Below are 18,015 nucleotides of genomic sequence, written 5' to 3' on the forward strand. Positions count from 1 at the left end.
TGCACCTCAGTTTGACAATCCTTGTCAGATAAATTGTTTTACTTCATTCTTGGACCATCATCAAGGATTCTTGTTCTTCTTGGAGACCATTCAAACAACCTTCTATCAAACTCACGTGGCCCCAGTAGAGAAGTTCCCTCCTGGTATATATCACAATACTGAGCATGCTACTTGCTGGGTTTTTAGCACAAGACAATTAGAGTTTGTGGGAGAATTCTAATGTAAGTCACAACGAGCTGGAATACACTGGGGTGATGCTGGTCCAGAAGAGTTATGCTTTAAGTTTTAGAACAATCGGATTTTGAGCTCCTCTTCAATTAGTCTTTGAGTTGCTAAGTAGCTTGTTTGTGAAGAGAGAAGCCAAGTACAGGCAACTGCAACTCTCCTGTGAGTCAGAGAGAGCCGTGGAGCACATACGTCACTGATACAGGCCCAACTATTCTACACCAACCACATTGCCAATCCAAGCAGTCCCAATTTCATGTGTTCACCCCATATTCTTAGTGTGGATTAATTGAGCCGATAGCTGTGGGCACTGGATTTCATTGAAGATGATGGAGAGGAGGGAACAAGATAGGAAGAGGGAGGGAAGGAGGGAGGTGAAGGGCAGAGCTTTAGATGGTGACTGGAGATGAGGTAATCTATGTTTCTGGCATCACTAAAAGCACTAGTGAAGAAATACATAATGAAATCCTGTTATTTTCCACTGTTTTTCTGACGCTGAGATACTCTCCTGAGAATGTTGCGAGGAAAAGGAGAAGAAACAAACAGGTACTGGGTCTAGTGAAGCCTCCTGCAACAGCAATGGGTCTTTAATGAGCCTCAGAAAAAGTAGAGCTGTGTAAACAACAGAAAGGCATAAGACACTTCAGCTCCTAACTTTTATGTTAGTGTCTGCTATCTTTCTATTTCCCTGCAACACACACAAAATGCTGGAGGAACGCAACAGTTCAGGCTGCTTCCTTGGAGGGGAACAAATGGTCAACTTTATTGGCCAAGGCAGTTGTTTATTTAACATTTCAATAATATTTGAGTAATCTTGTATATATATTTATCGGTTGATTAAGCATTCTTACTTGCTTAAATAATTAATTATGGGTTATATGTATAAATACATGAACTGCATACGTCATCATGCTACCATGTGATACATGCGTGCCTCGCTTAAAGTAAACTCAACATTAGCTCTGCATTTAAAATTTGTCAAAAAAGTTGTAAAATTAGTCGGCTCCATCTTGGGTACTAACCTCTGTAGTATCCAAGGCATCTTAAGGGAGCAGTGCCTCAGAAAGGCAGTGTCCATTATTAAGTACCCCCATCACCCAGGGCATGCTCTCTTCTCATTGTTACCATCAGGAAAGAGGTACAGAAGCCTGAAGGCACACACTCAGCGATTCAAAAAAATCTTCTCCCGCCCACCATCTAACCCTAAAATGACATTCTTCTTCTTCGGTTGTCCATCGAAATCCGATGACGACATCCACTCCTTTAACGGTGAGATCTTTGATGACCTTACAGTCCTATCCTGGACCCACAAGCTCTATTGCAGGTGGGACCTGTATATGTGGTAGTGGTGGCAACCGTGGCTGCATTTCTCCTGGCTCTCTTCTGCTGTCTTCTGGTTGTTCTTTCCATCTCCAGAATATGAACCCTGTCTCTACACAGCCATCACCAAGTGTTAAGGTCAGCAGCAATATCCTCCAGGTCCTCAGGTCTGATCTTGCACTTCCTTAAAGCATTCTTCATCTGATCCTTATAGTGCTTCTTCGGCCCTCCAGCTGAGTGTTGACCATGATGTAGCTGGCCGTATAACACTCTGCGGGGTAGCCGACATGGGGGCATCCTTATTACGTGCCCCAGCCACTGCAGCTGATGCTGGGTGATCATGGCCTCAATACTTTTTCAGTTTGTCTTTACAGGTATTTCAGTGTTAGGCACCCGCTCATGCCAGGTAATTCCCAGGATGCACTGAAGGCAGCTTATGTGGAAGCGCTCCAAGGACTTGATGTGATGGCTGTAGGTTACCCAAGCTTCACAGCTGTAAAGGAGGGTGGTGACACAGACTGCTTGGTATACGGCGACCTTTGTGGAGGGATGAAGGCTCCTGTTCTGAAAGACTCTAAAAAGAAGCTGATGCCTGTCTCCCAAAGGCAGCTGATGCCTGTTTAATGGGACTCTGGATGTTGTTGTCAATGCCACTATCCTCAGAGAGAATGCTCCCCAGATATTTGAAAGATGGCACTGCTGATAGCTTTTCATCACCAAAAGTGAAGGCAGGTAGGGTGGGTGGGACACTGGTACTCCACTGGCAAACCACTTCTGTCTTGGTGGTATTGACAGTCAGCCCCATCCTGCTGTCCAATCTCACCGCCACAGCAAGGACAGTCTGAAGATCCTCTGGAGTGTGGGCCACAAGAGCACAGTCGTCTGCATACTGCAGCTCCAGGACCCGCTCTCCACAGAGCTTGGTGGTTGTGTGGAGCCTCCTGATGTCAGAGGTTGCCACCGAATCTGACGTCCACTGCCACACCGCTGCTATCCTCAATCTTGTTGTGGAGAAGCTTGGTAACACACAGGAGGAAGATGTTAAAGGGCACTGGCAATAGCACACACCCCTGTGCGTACAAGGAAGGGCTCAGACTCTTGTCCTCCTATGGTCACCCGAGCAGTCATCCCATCGTCGAATTAGCGGAGGATGTTAACAAATTTATTGGGACAGCCAAACCTGAGGAGGACATCCCATAAGAGCTCTCTTTGCATGGTGTTGAATGCTTTGGAGAGGTTGACAAAGGCCATAAACAGGTCCTCATGTTGCTCCGGGCACTTTTCCTGAAGCTGCCGGACTGTGATGATCATGTCGATTGTTCTCCTGTTCATACTAAATCCACACTGTGATTCAGGCAGCATTGACTCGGTGATGTTGCTGATGAGTCTCTGAAGCATCACCTTAGCCAGGACCTTTCCAGCAACAGAAAGGAGTGATATGCCCCTACTATTGTCGCAGACGACCTTGTCACCCTTGTTCTTATAAATGACAATGATGTTTGCAATTCTCCATTGCTGTGGGATGTTCTCGTCAGTCCAGGCCTTGGTGATGTACTGGCAGAAAAAGGACATTAAATCCATGAACAGTACCTCACTTTTTAAATTATTTCTGATTTTGCACTATTTTTAATTTAACTATTTAATATACTTATATATATTTACTGTAATAGATTTACTTATTTTTTCTGTATTATCATGTACTGCATTGTACTACAGCTGCTAAGTTATCAAATTTCATGTCAAGTGCCAGGATATTAAACCTGATGCTGATTTTCAGACTCCTGTATCGTCCTTTGCATTAGTTTAATGTTTTGAAGTTACAGAACAGAGACCCTTCATCAGAATCTCGTGTTTACTTTTTGCTATTCAACTTCTGCACTATTTATTTATTCACTGTAACTTTTAGTATCTTTTTATGTCTTGCTCTGTTCTTCTGCCGCCACCAAAACAACAAACGTCACGACATGACGGTGATAATAAACTTGATTGTGATTCTTTTGTGCGCTCCAAACATGGCTTCAGCTGAGGTTTGCAAATCTGTTACAATCACACTTGAAGCTCAGTGTATTATGTTATATGCAGATGCACGACAGCTGTTACAATGTAGTAAATGGATAAATTCATTCACGTGTACCGAGATACAGCTCATTTTACTGCAAAAATGCATTGAGGTAGTACAAGGGAAAATAATAGCTAAATACAAAATAGTATGATAGAGTTACAGCAAAAGTGCAGTGGAGTCTGACAGTAAGTTGTAAGGCCATTACAAGGCTGATTGTAAGGTTAAAAGTTCATTTTATTGTATTAGGGGACTGTTAAGTCGTCTTATAACAGTGAGAGTGAAGTTGCCCTGAAGCCTGGTGATATGTGCTTTCAAGCTTTTGTTTTCTCCCCAAAGGGAGAATAGAGAATTTTCAGAGTGGGTGGATGGATCCTTGATTATGCTGGCTACTTCACTGAGGCAGCAAGAAGTAAAATCAGAGGGAAGGCTGGTTTCCATGATGTGACCACAACTCTGCACTGTCTTGCAAACTCGGGCAGAGCAGTTGCTGTACCAAACTGTAGTGTACCTAGATAGGATGTTTTCTCTGGCATCAATAAAATATCAGTGAGGATCAAAGGGAACATGTCAATTTTATTTAATCTCCTGAGGAGCTGGTGATCTTACTCGGCCAAGGCATCAACATTGTTGGACTAAGACATTATTGGTCATGTTCATGTAAGGCTTGAATGCTCTTGACCACAGCACCATTGATGTAAACAGAAGCATGTGCACCATTCCCCCTTCCCCTTTTGTTTTGCTGACATAGAGAGAAAGGCTGTTGCCACGTCACCATGTTACAAAGCTCTATCTCATTCCTGTACTCTGACTCATTTTAATTTGAGATTCGGCCCACTATCGCTATGTCATCTAAAAACTTGTAGGTGGCTTTTGAGCAGAAACTGGCCATGCAGTCATACATAGAGTAGGGGGCTGAGGATGCAACCTCGTAGGGCACCAGCTTCGAGGATAATCATGGCCTATCCTTACTGATTGCGGTCTGTTGGCCAGGAAGTCAAGGAATCCATTTGGAAAGGGAAGTGTTGAGACTCAGGTCTAGGGCTTTTGAGATGTATTTGCTTAGAATTATAGATTTAAATGAAGAGATGTAGTCAATAAACAATAGTCTAACACATGTGCCCTGACTGTCCAGATGCTGCAGAGTGTAGAGTCAGAAGATGGTGTCAAATGTGAACCTTTCAATCGCAATGGATCAAGGTTGTCTGGGTAGCTGGAGTTGATGTATGCCTTGACCAACCTCTTAATAGTGGATGTCAGCGCCACCAGGCCATAGTCATTAAGGTATGTTACCTTAGTTTTCTTGGGTACCAGGATAATGGCATTTTTGTCATCTCAAATCCATTATCATTAAGATGTGAATTGAATTGATTATTGGTAAATATTCCTTCCATATTATAGAGATATGTTGTAGGAAAGCAATAGATATTGTTGAGAGGTCAGTAAAATGTATGAAAGGGGAAATAGGAAGTGGGACAGAGCTGGGGAACCCGACTGTGCTAGTGAACATTGGGAGAGACGATGGGAGGAATGTATATCACAGTGATTGGGGAAAGTGTCCGGGTTGAGAAAACAAAGATAAATGTGAAGAAAACTGGTAGCTGGTTGGGGTTACGATGGGAACAGCGATAAGACGGTGGAGAACCCTCTGTTGAGTAAAAACGGTAAGCTTCTGCTTGTTCATTCTCAGTCTGTTGGCACAGAGTTAGAGGTTGAGGATGGTTCCAGGGTCTGCTGTGTGTATGTGAGATGGGGGAAGTCTGGAAGACCACCAGCACCATATCTGCACCAGGTGCACTGAGCTGCAGCTCCTCAGAGAATGTGTCGATGAACTGGAGCTGCAGCCCAATGATCTTTGGATCATATGGGAATCAGAGAACATTCAACACAAAGCAGGCTCTTCGGCCCACAATGTTGTGCTGACCGGGCAACCGCCTAGAATTTCCCTAGTGCCTAGCCTTCTATTTTTCTCAGCTCTATGAACCTATCTAAGAAGCTCTTAAAAGACCCTATTGTACCTGCACCACCATCACTGCCAGCAGAGAAGGTGATAGGTAGGAGCTACAGGGAGTGTCATGAGTCCTGTGGGCCTTTGCAACGTGCTGTAGACCGTTGGCGTCGAGGTTTCTCGCGTACCCGTATTTACTATAATGAGAGTCGTTAAGCCCTTGTGCTTTCTGATTAATCTTGTCACGTTGATTGTGACTGACCAGGGTTTCCGCTTTCTATGATTATTTAATGTGGACTCCTGTTTAGGGCTCACCGCAGAGTCCCTGTGTTGAGAATGAGTTGTCTTGCAGTGTCGCTCAATTATTTCCCCAGTGAGCTGTCGGTATTCCTATGTACAACCTCTTGTTTCATTCTCTACATGGGAGTCTGCTGTTCCTCTGCACCTGGAATCAGTCATTGCCAGGGATCTCTGTTATAGGCATGTAATCACCCCTAAATTGCAGGAGGCAAGTACCTGGGTGACTGTCAGGAGAGCAAAAGGAAACTGGCAGGTGGTGTAGATACCCCTGTGGCTGTTCCGCCTCAATAATAACTATACCACTTTGGATATACCATTCTGTGTCCAGCAGATAATTCTCCAAAACTTCTACCATTTCCAACAGGATCCCATCACCAAACACATCTTTCCACCACCCTCCCCCCATGTTCTGCTTTCTCCAGTGATGGCGCCCTATGCAGCTCCCTTGTCCATTCGTCCCTCCACACTGATCTCCTTCCTGGCACTTATCCTTGCAAGTGGAACAAGTGCTCCACCTGCCCCTAATATCTCCTCCCTCACTACCATTCAGGGCCCTGAACAGTCCTTCCAGGTGAGGTGACACCTTCCAGGTGAAGAGACCTGTGGTCTCTTCATCTACTCCCAGTGTGGTCGCTTGTATATCAGTGAGACCCAATGTAGATTGGGAGACCACTTTGCCAAGTACGTAGATTTTGTCCACCAGAAGAAGCGGGATCTCCCAGTGGCCACCCATTTTAATTCCACTTCCCATTCCAATATATCTATCCATGGTCTCCTCCACCATTGTGATGAGGCCACTCTTACAATACAACCTATGATGGATGCTGCCATCTGGGCAGCATGGATCATGGATCATGGATCCATCTTGGATCATGTCCATGGCATTTTAAAGGGATAGCTTGAACAGCCAGAAGTCTTGGTACATAATGGCAGCAATGAAATAGGTAGGGAAAGGGAGGAGGTCCTGAAGAGAGAATTTAGGGAGCAAGGTAGATAGCTGAAAAGCAGTTCCTGCATGGTAGCAACCTTTGCATTGCTCCCTGTGCCAAATGCCAGCAAAGGTAAGAATAGGATGATTTGGCAGATGAACACGTGGCAGAGGAACTGGTGCAGGTGGGAAGGGTTTCAGGTTTCTGGATCATTCGGATCTCTTCTGGAGAAGGTATGCCCTGTACAAAAGTGACAGGGTACACTTGAACCTGAGGGGGACCAATATCCTGGTGGACAGGTTTGCTATAACTGTTGAGGAGGGTTTAAATTAATTTGGCAGGGGGACGGGAAACTGCGTGATAGGGCTGGGCATGGGGCAGTTGGTATATAAACAGAGGCAGTATGTAGTGAGACTGTCAGGAATGACAGGCAGACAATAGGGCAAAATTGCAGTCAGTCAGATGAGTTGCAGTGTAACAATGGGACAAAATCGAAAAGGGTAATAAGTACAGACTTAAGGCGTTATATTTGATTGCAGTATACGGAATAAGGTATTTGATCTTGCAGCGCAGTTAGAAATTGGCAGGTATGACATTGTGAGCGTCACTGAGTTGTGGCTGAAAGAAGATTACGTTTGGGAGCCTAAAATCTAGGAATACACATTTTATCAAAAGGACAGGCAAGTAGGCAGAGGTCGTGGCTCTGTTGGTAAGAAAATAAAATTAGATCCTTAGAAAGAGGTGACATAGGACTGAAAGATGTAGAATCCTTGTGGGTAGAGTTAGGACACTGCAAGGGTAAAATGACCCTGATGAGAGTTATATAAAGACCTCCAAACATTAGCCAGAATGTGAGCTACAAATTACAACAGGAGTTCGAAAAATCATATCAAAAGGGGAAAGTTACAATAGTCATGGGGGATTTCAATATTCAGGTAAATAGGGAAAATTAGGTTTGTGCTGGATCTTCAGAGGGAGAATTTGTAGAAATCCAACTAGATAGCTTTTTAGAGCAGCTTGTGGTTGAGCCCACTGGGGGATCAGCTATTCTGGATTGGGTGTTGTGTAATGAACTGGATTTGATTAGGGAGATTAAGGTAAAGGAATCCTTAGGAGAGAGTGATCGCAATACGATAGAATCCACCCTGCATTTTGAGAGAGAGAAAAGCTAAAGTCAAATGCATCAGTATTTCAATGGAGTAAAGGGAATTATAGAGGCATGAGAGGGGAGCTGGCCCAAGTTGATTGGAAGGGGACACTAACATGGATGATGGCAGAGCAGCAATTGCTGGAGTTTCTGGGAGCAACAATACGGAAGTAAGGGAACAAGCTTGCATGAAGACAACTGGAAACATAGTTAAAGAGATTGAAGATGATCAAACCACAGATGCCGAAAATCTGAAACATGAGCAGGAAAACCTGTAAACACTCAAGTTAATTGACTTCTACACCTTTCATATCAGTCTTTGTTGGGCAGAATTCAAACAGATAGTAAATATGACTTGCATTTAGTAACAATGTAATAATATGACATGCATTTAGGGAGTAGAGATAGGGTTAACCTTTCAGGTCAAAGACCCTTCTTTAGAATTCAGAAGCAAGAAAACGAGAACACAAAAGTGCTCCAAGTTACAATGATAGTGCAGGAAGGATATATAGACGGTGGTAATGTCCCTGATGTGACAAGACCAGAGTTGATATACTATTTATGAAGCTTCTGATTGACAGATTAATGAATTGCTGCAAATAAATTAAACCAACAGAATAATGGAAGAGCTAGCACATCAGCCACTGTCCATCAATGAGAAAAACTGGGTTAATACTGCAGATGGGTAATTACTTCTGATACAAACAGAGAAAGCAGGTCTTCATTATTGATTTGTGACTCCTTGGCCCACACCTCCCTACACTTTCCCAACTCCAACTCTTTTGCCCTGCTGCTACCATATTCAGGGTCCCAAAAATCCTCTCAGCTGCAGTAGTGATTCACCTGCACTTCCTCCAGTCTAGTGAACTGCAATACATTTGGTGATCGCAATGTAAACTCAACATTACAGATTCAATGACTAGTTAGTAGAAAGCACTTACTCAGTCTGCAAGTGTGACCTTGTTGCCCGCCTTTTTAAATCTTCAGCCTGTTTGTTCTCTGACCTCTCTGTGTCCTTCTGCCTTGTTTCAATAAGGCCAAAATTTTGAGAAACAGCACCTTATCCTTCATTTGGGCAAATTGTACCCTTCAGAACACTACACTAAATTCAACAGTTGTAGGTAACTCACTGTTACGATTTGTAACTGTTCTGTGGAAAGGTTATTCATCTCTGATATGAGTTCCATTTTTCTGTCTCCACAGACAATGTCTGATATGCTGATCACTTCTGAAATTCACCTTTTAGTTTCACTTCTCTGCAACAGCTCTAACCTTTATTTCACAGCTTTAAAATGTCACACTGTAGCGATGTGCTACACACAGCGCTGAAATAACGACACGCAGTTGGTAAGTCGTTTCGAATATAGTTTATTCAAACTTCATGGCGCTGGCATTTAATCCCTAGCGCCCGCCCTCTCCGGGCAGAAATGACATCAGAGGTGCATTACCAAAGTCTCTCCACGCGCTCTGGCTATTTGTGAGCCGGTTTGCCTGCGCAGAAAGTGGGTTGCCACAACATTATTAATTTTAACAGCCTCATTCATTTAATAGGGTTTTTAACTTGGATCATTAATCCTATTTATCTTAACATACAGCTGATGTGTTCCTCAGTGTATTTGGAGGCAACTGAATGGACTTTGAACCTCAGAAGGCTTTAAATTCAATGTAGGTTCAGCATGGATTTTCCACATTGATTAAAAGTGATTTTCATTTCTATTCTAGTTTATGGTTTTCTTCTCTGATTATAACCTCCTGAGCTCCCCCTCACTTATCGATATCCCAGTTCATTCCCCACCACCAACTCCAGATCCTTGTTTCTAAATGCATGTCATGTTTACTATCTGTTTGAATTATACTCAACAAAGACTGATATGAAAGGTATAGAAGTCAAAAGTTCAAGGTAAATGTTATCTTCAAAGTGCATATATGTCACCACATACAACCATGACATTACCTTTCCTGTGGACATTCTCAGCCAATCTATAACAAAATCAATGAAAGATCAAGTAGAGCATAGAAGACAACAAAATGTGCAAATGCAATTATAAATAAATAGCATTAAATAACAAGAGCATGAAATAACAACATAAAAGTGCTTAACATGAGATCATTGGTTGTGGGAACATCTCAGTAGAGGAATGTAGTTAACCTTTTTTTTTCAAAAGCCTGATGGTTGAGGGGTTCTTGGACCTGGTGGTATGAGTCCTAAGGCTCTTGTACCTTCTAATTTATCGCAGCAGTGAGAAAAGAGCATCACTTGGGTGGTGAGTATCTTTGATGATGGATGCTGCATTCCCATGACAGCATTTCATGTAGATGTGCTTAATAGAATGAAAGTGTACATGTTAAGACATAAACAATACTGAAAAATTGCCTTTAGGGTTGTCAGTGTTAACAGATGCACAAGTATCAACTACTGGATGTGCAAAACTCTGAATATTCAGCATTTGTGACAATACTTAGTTGGAATTTGACACATAATTTATCTTAACCAAATAATTCACAATTTCAAAATTAATATAGTTTAGTTTTAACTAAAAGTTCCTCTTAGACAAATTAGATCTAACTGGCCACAAATTGCAAACCAACTTCACGACTTGGGAGAGGACAGTTTATGTGTTGATGCCAAATGATCATCAGGGCTGCACTGTGACATTGCCTCACTATGCCGGAGATCCAGGTTCAATCCTGATCTCCAGAGGTCTCCGTGTGTAGCTTGCGCATGTCCCTGCGACTGTATGGGTTTAATGTGGCTGCTCCAGTTTCCTCCATCACCCCAAGGTGATACAGAATGGCAGGTTAATTGGCCATGGTAAATTACCATTAGTGTGCATGTGAGCAGCCAAATCTGTAGGGATTTCATAGGAACATGGGGGAGATAACTAATGGGATTTGTGTAGGTTCACTGTAAATGCATGGTTGATGGATGATGTGGACTGTGTGAACTGAGGGGTTCTGTGCCTAATGCCTCTTTGTCTCTGGAGGGCCCAATGAGCATAATCTACTCCCAGTCCTTAAGCATCCAAGCTCATCAGTAGAGAATAACTATGGTCATGAGATCCTGGAGAGCAGTAGAAATATGTCCAGGAACAGAGCATATCTGGAAGGGAGGAAACTGGGTCTGGCTCTGAAGCATATTTGACTTCAAGACCCCCAGAATTTCAATTTCTGCTCGATGAGTTAGTGAAACTGATCAGAGTTTTTTTTTAACCTTGTGTCCTTCCATTCCTTCCATTTCATTTCACTGAAACCTACAGACGGCATCCTTTAGTCTCGTGAGACCATGGATTTGCACCTTGGAAGGTTTCCAGCGCGCAGGCCTGGGCAGGGTTGTATGGGAGATCGACAGTTGCCCAAGCTGCAAGCCTTACCCTCTCCATGCCACCAATGTTCTCCAAGGGAAGGGCACTAGGACCCAAGCAGCTTGGTACTGGTGTCGTCGCAGAGCAACGTGTTGTTAAACGCCTTGCTCAAGGACACAACACACTGCCTCAGTGACCTTCAGATCACTAGACTGATGCCTTATCCACTAGGCCACGCTCCAATACGATAACACTATGATCAGTTTGCAATAAAATGGACTATGTGTTCTTTGCTCTAATTGTGTTCTTACAAAAAATGAGTATAATTTTTGTTTAATTTGATTTTCTTGTGAATTCTGCTTATCTGATTCTCTGTGTTTGTTGCTAGAGCAAGTAAGAGCTCCATTGCTCCTCTGCATACATATACTTGTGCATATTAGAATAAACTTGAACTTTGACTTTGAAAGATTGCTACAACTAATTTCATTGCTTTAAGATAATCCAAAATTGATATTAAATCAAAGTGGGCATTAACTTCAGAATTAGTTTTACAAACATTTTGCTGTTAATCATGAAGAAAGAAGTTACAATTATCACTGCTTCTTTTGTTACCCTGGGACATCTCCTATAACCCAAAAAAGTACTTTGAATGTATAATGAATGTTACGAGAAAAACTGCTGCAGATTTGTAAGAAGAAACTCTACAATCAGCAGTGATAACAACTAAATAATTTCTTTTTGGTTGATGGCGAGAACAACAAAGAGCACCCACAAAAATGTTTAAAAAGATCTTGTAGATATTTAGCAGGTCAGGAAGTATCTCTGGAGAGAAACAGAATGAGCAATCAATTAACAGCCATTCATTAGTTAGTCGGAGATGAACAAGTTTTGATGTGGAGAGAAAAGAGGGCAGCAAAGTAGAAAATAAGGGAAAACTATATGCAGGTAGAAGAGAGAATAGGTTAAAGTCAAAGTCAAAGCAAACGTGTGTATATGTCACCACTTACTAACACGAGATTCATTTTTGCAGGCGTTTACAGGAAACTAAATACAATAGAATTGATGAAAAACCACCCATAAACGAAGACTGATGCCATTCAATGTGCACAAGGTCATTTTGGTGTTTCTGCACTCTGCAGACCCTGAGGGGATTCCGGGAGTCAGAGGCAGCATCCGGGAACTTCGGGGCAAGAAGGCTACGAGCTGATGTTTGACTCCATTTTGCTGATTAAAGCTTCCATTATTTGACGACTATAGCAATGAAGGAGATTGAATTGCTGCCTGCCTGCTTTTTTATCACTGCGACGGAAAGGGGAGACTGCTTTTTTACCACCAGTGCGATTGCTCTGCTACAGTGAGGGGAGACTGCTTTTTTATCACTGAGGAGATCAATCTGCTACGGAGAGGGAGAATGTTGCCCAGGTTTTCTGCGTTTTGGATGTGGACTTGGGAATTCTGGACTTTTTCAGTCTTTTCAGTATTCTGTGTTTTTTGCCTGATCTTTTTTGTTTTTTTTGTGTGCAGGAAGGGTGATTTGGGGGTAGATGTTCATGCTGCCGTTCTTTTCTTTCTTGGTTTCGTGGCTATCTGGAGAAGAATAATTTCAAAGCTGTACACTTTGATAATAAATGAACCTTAGACCTTTGAAATAAGTAAATAATACTGAGAACATGAGGTGCAGAGTCTTTGAAAGTGAAGGCAAAGGTTGTAGAATCAGTTCAGTGTTGAAGTGAGTGAAATAATCCACACTGATTTGGGAGACTAATGGTTGATTGATCATAACTGTTCCTGAACCTGGTGGTGGGACCCTAGGCTCTTGTACATCCTGCCTGATGGCAGTAGCAAAAAGAGGGCATGGTCTGGATGGTGGGGGCCCTTGATGCTGAATGTTATTTTCTTGTGGCAGTGCTCCTTGTAAATGTAGTCAGTGGTAGGGAGGCTTTTGCCTGTGATGGACTGGCTTGTAGCCAGCACATCTTGTAGACTTTTCCATTCCAGAATTGGTGTCTCCATACCAGACCATGATGTATCTCAGCATTGTAAAATTTGTCTATCTCTAAACATCTCCATTTCTAAAGAAAGAGAACTGACCTGAATCAGTACATCTCGATGCATCCTGCCTGACCTGCTGAAATTTCAATTTACTTTTCAGATTTTCATCATCTGCCGTGTTTCGCCTTTGTAGCAGAGCAAACTTCGCTGAGGAATCCAGAGTATATGAGTTGTACTGAAACCATCATCCTACACAAAGCCCAGCTTACATCCTGCGTCTGAAACTTAAACCCACAATCTCCTGACGTACAGGCATCTACATTATTCATTGAGTCACCACAGGTACATTCAGCAATATCTTATGACTCACCTTTCCACAGTTATCTGTAGAGCCAAGAGGTTGGATGCTGCCTACTCACTTCAGAGCTTGCTATTTTGATGAATGCTTTTTCTCATTCATGTGAAAGACAAAGACTTTGGAAATAAAATGAAAAGGAAGTTACATAAAGCTAGATTTTTTTGTGGTTTAAACCAATTAAGTGATCTAGCCTGCAGTGATGGCAGTACATCTGTAAAATAATCAATGCTTGATGTTCCATTCCTCAGCCAAAGAAGGCAACTTTAACAACAAGAGCTTTATCAGTCCCTTATTGCAGAGCACAGAAATACCTACTTTTACCTAATATGTTTGTGAACAAATTTGCGTTCACATTATCAATGTTCTTGAATTAACAATATTTATTTCTTTTCATATACTATTTAATTATTGTGACGGAGTTAGCTTTATGTATAATTATTGCTGAAATTCTAATCCATTTTTATAAATGGATTCATATATTTAAAAATCACTGAAAAGATCTCCCATTACATGTTTGTGTACTTGATTGAGATGCATGAATGGACGATCCAATTTTGCTTCTTCCTGTTATCTCCAACATCACAGTAATTCGGCAATATGATTCACTTCCTGCAATGATCAAGAAATTGGTGAGAGTAATGAACATTGCAAAGATTCAGTGTCTATAGGAATTGGCTGTGGTCCAGGAGAATTAAGTCATTGGTCCCTCCTGAGGATGTGGAAAATTGCTCAGGTATGCCCTGTTTACAACAGCATGACCTGAAAATCAAAAAAAAGTTACTAATCAGCTATTACCACAGAAATCGTTGGAAATATTATCCTCTAAACTATTTTATATCATCTATACTAGTTTGATAAACTGACTTGGGTTTTTCTTCTACATACAGAGTGTACGTGAATAACTCTACCCCCAGCCTCGATAATTGGAATTTGTTAGCAAACTGACCACATACAGCGCCCTGCAAAAGTATTCAGCCCGCAACCCTTGGTTCACATAAATGAGTACTGAAACCAGGGAATTTGATCAACTGAGAATTTTTGCATGTGAATCACCTGCTCCTTTTTTCCACATTTGAGCCAAAAGAGCAGAGAAAATTGTAAAGCATGAGAAACTAAAAATTCAAAAACTGAAATGTTAGCAGTTCAAAAGTACTCATCCCCCCTTTGCTTTGAACGTAGTTGAACCATCTCTCACTACTATTTCAGCTAGTAGTCTTTTTGGATAAATCTCTATTAGCTTTGCAAGATGAGATTTGCCCATTCCTCCTTGCAAAGTTGCACCAGCTGTGCCAGCTTAGTTGGGGATTGGCAATGAATGGCAAACTTCAGATCTTGCCAGAGATGTTCAATTCTGCTAAGGTCAGGACTTTGACTGGGCCACTCAAGGATTTCAATTTTCCTTATTTGAAGACACTCCATAATTGCTCTGGCAGTGATCATTATCCTTCCGAAAGACAAACTTCCTCTTTGGTTTAAGCCTTTTGGCAGAAACTGGCAGGTTTTTATCTGGGAACTCTTTGCAAAGTGTCACTTAGAAGATACTGTAAAGATGTGGAAGAAGATTTTGTGGTTGGATGAGACTAAAGTGGAACTTTTTGGCCTCAACACTAAGTGGTAGTGTTGAAGCCAAAAAGATGAATGCTGCTAAATACAGAGAGATCCTGGATAAAAACCTGCTAACCTCTGCCAGAAAGCTTAAATTGGGCGGAAGTTCATCTTTCAGCACACCAAAAGCACACTGCCAAAGCAACCATGAGTGCCTTCAAATGAAGAAAATTGATGTCCTGAGTGGCCAATTCAGAATCCTGACCTTGACCTGTTAGAACATCTCTGGCAAGGCCTCTAGATTGCTGCCTGCTGCCATTCCCCAACTATCCTGACACAGCTTGAGCAATTTTGCAAGGAGGAATGGACAAATCTTGCTCCATCACTTTGTGCAAAGCTAATAGAGACTTATCCATAAAGACGACTGGCTGTTATAGCTGCGAGAAGTGGTCCAACTAAGTACTGAGCAAAGGGAAATGAATACTTTGGAACTTACAGTTTACTTTACAGTTTTCTCTGTTTTTTAGGCTTTACTGCAGAAAAAAAGGAGATTGTGGTCGACAAATAAATATTTTCAGTTGAATTAATCAAACTCCATGGCTGAAATACTTATTTATGTTAACAATCAGTTGGGGGCTGAATACTTGTTTATGGCACTGTAAGTAGCTTTTGATGAAAATGAAGGTTTGTGGTGTCAAAATGAAAGTTCATTTCGTCAGCGTATGAACATAATAAAAATATAAATAAGCTGAATATGCCATGTAGTCTGGTGCACCATTCAGTAAGACTATGACTACTCTGATTTTGACATCTACTCCATAATTCCTGTAACCCTTGATTCATCAGAAATCTATTTCGAGCTTGAATACCCATTACGATTTAGAATCCAAAGCTCTTTGAGGTAGATAATATATGACATAAGAACTTGCCATTCAGCCCAACCAACCCATACTGGCCAAAATGCAGGTGTAATTTTGTCTTTATTTTAAGCGAGACATGTCTATATCACTTGGTAGCATGATGATATATGCAATTAACATATTTTACATATAACCTATAATTAATTATTGAAACAAACAAGAATGCTTAATCAAACAATAAATATACACAATTACTCACATACTATTGAAAAAATAAACACACAACACTCCTCCTTGCTTAGCTGTAAACTCCAGCTCAAAAGAGGATGCATCTCAATGATGGTTGGCATCTGTCTGTTTTGAAGGACAATGGGAGCGATGATCATCATCACAAGCCTGGGTAGAAGATTTAGAGATCCTGAGATGCCCAGTCGTTAAGATCCCCCCTCTCAGCCTCACCACTCTAAGTCCAAAGGAAAGCTAATGAAGCAATACATTTGGCGCTAGCTTGGCTGCAGTGACATCCAGCTGCCTTCGGTGGCTCCACTCTGGATTTGCTGTCTGGGTTTATTCTCCTTACCTTCATCTCCCCTGAGGCTGCCCACAAAGCAATGGGGCAATTTACCCATAGCTGGGATCTGGTTCATGAGCCCCAGGGCGTGTCCTGTGTGCTATGTGGGGTATAGGGGCCAGACCTCCTCCCTGTCCTCTGTAGTTCAGCATGAATCTGAAAGAAGATTAGATTCTGTGTGTTGCCAAAGAGGAGGCACTACATGAGGCTTGCTGCAGGAGAGGGTCTGTACTAGCAGGGAAAGATTTAGGCAGTGCTGTAAGCTAAAAGTGAGAGTGACAATTCTAGCACACTAGATGCATCACACAGTATATTAAATAACACAATTACAATAACACAAATAACACAATAAATAACACAATTACAATATACAACATCCACAGTATGACCATACACTTCCAGGCACTATAGTCCATTTGTCATTTCTTTGTGAAATCTCCTAATCCAAGGCCTTTGGCAGCCTCTCTGCTTCCTCATCACTACCTGCCCCTCCACCTATCTTCATATTGTCCACAAACTTGGCCACAGAGCTATCAATTCCATTATCCAAATCATTGATGTACAATGTGAAAAGAAGCGGTCACAACCCTGTGGAACACTACTAGCCACCAACAGCCAATCAGAAAAGGCTCCCTTTATTCCCACTCTTTGCCCCCTGCCAATCAGCAATGCACTATCCATGCTCGCATTTTTCCTGTAATACCATGGGCTCTTAACTTGTTAAACAGCTTCTTATGTGGCACCTTGTCAAATATCTTCTGAAACTCCAAGTACACAACATCCATCAATTCTCCTTTGACCATCCTGCTTGTTATCTCCTCAGAGAATTCCAACAGATTTGTCAAGTAAGGTTTTCTCTTAAGGAAAGCATGCTGACTTTGGCCTGTTTTATCATGTGCCTCCAAGTACCCCCAAAGAACATCCTTAACAATTGACTCCAACATCTTCCCAACTACTGAGGTCAAGCTAACTAGTCTATGGTTTCTTTTCTTCAGTCTCCCTCCCTTCTTTAAGAGTGGAGTGACATTTGGAATTTTTCAGTCCTCCAAAACCATGTCCGAATCTATTGTTTCCTGTAAGATCCTTACTAATGCCTCCATAATCTCTTCAGCTATATTTTTCAGAACCATGGTGTGTAGTCCATTTGGTCTAGGTGACTTATCTACATTCAGGGCTTTCTGCTTCCAAGCACATTCTCTCTAGTAATAGCAACTGTACTCACTTCTGTCCTCTGGACATTCTTGAACTTCTGGCATACTACTAGTGTCTTCTACAGTGAAGACTGATGCAAAATACTTACTCAGTTCAACCACCATTTCCTTGTCCCTCATTACTATCTCTGCAGCGTCATATTCTAATGGCCCAATAACTACTCTCGTATCATTTTAACTATATATCTGAAAAAAAAACTTTTGGTATCTTGTTTGGTATTACTGGCTATCTTACCTTCCTATTTCAC

General features: G+C 41.9%; 1 long non-coding RNA gene across 2 annotated transcripts in view; it reads right to left on the minus strand.

Moving 5' to 3' along the window:
- Nucleotides 1-1,062: 1,062 nt before the first annotated feature.
- Nucleotides 1,063-18,015, minus strand: part of LOC132382465 (uncharacterized) — a 46,339-nt gene continuing 29,386 nt past the window's right edge. For both annotated transcript variants that reach the window (XR_009508323.1, XR_009508322.1), the window contains exons 3-5: nt 14,091-14,189; nt 13,593-13,696; nt 1,063-3,099 (exon numbers count right to left, since the gene is read on the minus strand). This is a non-coding gene — a long non-coding RNA (uncharacterized LOC132382465). The remainder of the gene's footprint in view (nt 3,100-13,592; nt 13,697-14,090; nt 14,190-18,015) is intronic.

The sequence above is a fragment of the Hypanus sabinus genome, chromosome 28 (assembly GCF_030144855.1).
Source record: "Hypanus sabinus isolate sHypSab1 chromosome 28, sHypSab1.hap1, whole genome shotgun sequence".
NCBI lineage: Eukaryota > Metazoa > Chordata > Chondrichthyes > Myliobatiformes > Dasyatidae > Hypanus > Hypanus sabinus.